We start from the raw sequence: 3249 nt of genomic DNA, 5'->3' as shown, positions 1-3249 counted from the left end.
AAATAATATTTATTCTGTTGCTTTTTTATGGAATGTTCTACATATATCTATTAAGGCCACCTGATCTAATGTTTCATTTAAGCTTAGTGTTTCCTTATTGATTTTCTGTATGGTTGATCTGTCCATTGAGGTAAGTGTGGTGTTAAAGTCCTGTACTATTATTATGTTACTGTCAGTTTCTTTCTTTATGTTCGTTAATATATGCTTTATGTATTTAGATGGTCCTATGTTGTGTGCCTAGATATTTTCAATTGTTATATCTTATTACTAGGTTGATCACTTAATCATTATACAATGTCCTTCTTTGTTTCTTGTTACAGTCTTTGTTTTATTGTCTATTTTATCTGATACAAGTATTGCTACTCCAGATTTCTTTTGTTTCCATTTGCATTGAATACATTTTTTCATTCCTCATTTTCAGTCTGTATGTATCTTTAGATGTGAAATGAGTCTCTTGTAGGCAGCATATATATGGGTCTTTTTTTGTATCTACTCAGTGCCATTCTATGTCTTTTGAGTGGAACATTCAGTCTATTACAATTAAAGTAATTATTGATAGTTATGAACTTATTGCCACTTTGTTAATTGTTTCCTGGTTGTTTTGTGGGTTTTTTTATCCTATGGTTTCTATATGAACACATATATTCTGTGGCTAGGGAATACAGATCTATTGGATAAAAGGAGTATCACATTGTATACTTTGCATACTTTAATAATCTTTTAAGTGATATTACCCAAGTTCACAGTTAACTACTGTTTCTTTGTTTCTATCATACTGGATAAATATATCAGCATTGAAAATTGCCCCAGTGCAATATCACTTCATGTATCATTCTAGACAGAAGAATACTGGGAAGCTTCCCGAGTTGCCATTATAACCAGTGTTACTAAAATCAAGTCAAATGTCTACCTGTGCCATTTTCCACTATAAGTTGGATGAAAGTGGTAAATTGTCAAGAGCATTAGTGTGTGTAAGGAATGCTTATTTGTTGGTAGTTTTCCTGTCTGGATCAAGGATGAGCATAAGTATCAAGGTTACTGAGATCCTGCTGAGTGGCCTTCTAATAAGACAACACTCTCAGAACTGGCTTAATTTTTAACCTCCTCAATAATCGCACAATACTCTTACCATGTGTCTTGCATTTTTAAATCAGAGGTACTTTTACATTATAAGATATTTATAAAGTCTTTATTGGATGGAATACAACTTTAGAATTTTCCATTTGAGATAACTGCTGTGTCACTTATTTGCATAGTTCAGTACAGAGGATTATAGGCAATTTGCAAAAAGTAAAAAACTCAGAGAGGAAACAAGTGGATAAATGAAATGGCAAGGGTGACAATGGATGAAGCAACTGTGATGTTTGTGGCAAGGAAAGCCTATATGATTAATTAAAATGGAACCAATGTTATGCTTTATTTTTAATTAATTTAATTCATTGTATGATCTGATCTATTTTCTTTGTGATGTTTTGCTGCAGGTCAAAAACTAGAACAAGTTACTGTTCTTTCAAGTGAACAAGTTATTTTCAGGGAAGAAAAGTGAGCAGCTACTCTGGTACATTTGAAATTCTTATGTGTTTTATGACTAGTGATGTCAGTAGTCAATGTGAGATCGTTCAGAGACTCAAGGAAGAATATTTTTATGATAGATATAGTTTTTCTTGTGAATGTCTCTACATGGTTCAAGGAATTCTCATTATTGTTTCTTCCCTTTTTAAAACGTTTTTTAAAAGTAACCTGAATAATTTTGGAGAATCATTGCTGTAATTCCTTTTTTCACTATTTTGTATTGAATGACAATAATCTTGTAGTTAAATACAAGTGTGCTAAACATTGATATTTTTAATCTATATCTGGAACATTCAGAACATAGATGCTTCTACTTATATTTGTACTGTAATTATACTACATATAATTTTGCTACACTAATTACTCTTCAAATTTTTAGTTGATTAAGTTTTTTCTGTGTTTTCCCAATAGATTTTATCTAATTTGATTAGAACAATCCAGGGTCACTTTTTTCCAGTTATATATGTAAGAATTCCATTATTCAGGTACTAAATAGAATGTCTACTCTACCATGTACTGTTCTTTATTCATAGTGCAGTAGATAAGCCTGAAGGAAATAAGCCTGGCTGTGGAAATGCTTATTTGTTGGGAGGTTGCTTATCTGGATCAATGATGAGCACAACTGTCTGAGGATGCTGAAGGACTCATTCCAGATGTCAATCTGAGGTCCATATGAATGCCCCTCTAATAAGACAAATAAGACTCTCAGAGCCTGGCTCTATTTGGTGACCCCTGAGTAACAACATAATGCCACTGTTAGCATGCTTTTTTCTTTTTCACAGAAAAGGGCATTAGTGTCCTATCTTATAAGGCAGTATGTACCTTTATGATCAGTGATCCATTTTGCTTTATTTTGGTCACTTTGAACAGAGTCATAAATATGACTATATATACATGTATATGGGAAATATGTTCTTGTGTAATGAATTAGAAAATGAAAAGGATTGAATTAAGACGGGGACAAGCAACTGTGATGGGTACTGAACGTCTCAGTAATGTTGAACTAAAAGAAGGGAACACTGCATGTGTACAGTAAATAATGGTAATGGTACCAAATTTTAGTTCTTTGTTATATTTACTACTGAATATTTTCTAAGACTCTACTTTTCTTTTTGTTATGTTTTGCTGAAATAGAAGGACTGGAATCAGGTCTTCCAATTCAGAGGACAGGGGTGAGTAGCTATTTGAAATTCATATTTCATATGCTCTGTGCCAGGTCCTGAGGTCTCTCTGTTTATCTTTTTAGAGACTTATTTGAGAATATTTTGATGATGTGTGCTTTTTCTCTTTGAGACCCTCACTAAAGTCACTTACATTATTGAATCTTTATAATTTCTTCTTTCATTTTAACTCTTTTCTGCTTTGATGGAAAAATGTAGAATTTTAATTTTTGGTAATTTCATAGTGGATCAAAAAATTATTGTAGTAAAATCAGAATCTTCCAAAATATTATCAGATTTTCCTCATCTGTTTTATTGTTGGGATTTCAGGACACAGACTCAATTATTCATAGGCATTTGTGGTCACACTGCATTACATTTTTGTTTCTACTTTAATCTTTGTGGATTGGCATAAATTCGTTGTTTCTCATTTTTGCAACATGGAAAGTTGTATGTGAAATTTTGTTAGATCTCTTTAAGACCATGAAGTTCTTATACAATAAACATTGCCATATTC

General features: G+C 32.1%; 1 non-coding gene across 1 annotated transcript; it reads left to right on the top strand.

The window, feature by feature from the left end:
• Positions 1-2175: 2175 nt before the first annotated feature.
• On the top strand, positions 2176-2242 carry LOC116750282. Its single transcript, XR_004348978.1, has one exon. It is a non-coding gene; the product is annotated as a small nucleolar RNA SNORD109A (small nucleolar RNA).
• Positions 2243-3249: the final 1007 nt, after the last annotated feature.

Source organism: Phocoena sinus, chromosome 2, assembly GCF_008692025.1.
Source record: "Phocoena sinus isolate mPhoSin1 chromosome 2, mPhoSin1.pri, whole genome shotgun sequence".
NCBI lineage: Eukaryota > Metazoa > Chordata > Mammalia > Artiodactyla > Phocoenidae > Phocoena > Phocoena sinus.
Note: the sequence above shows the minus strand (reverse complement) of the source record. Positions and strands in the feature narration are given on the sequence as shown.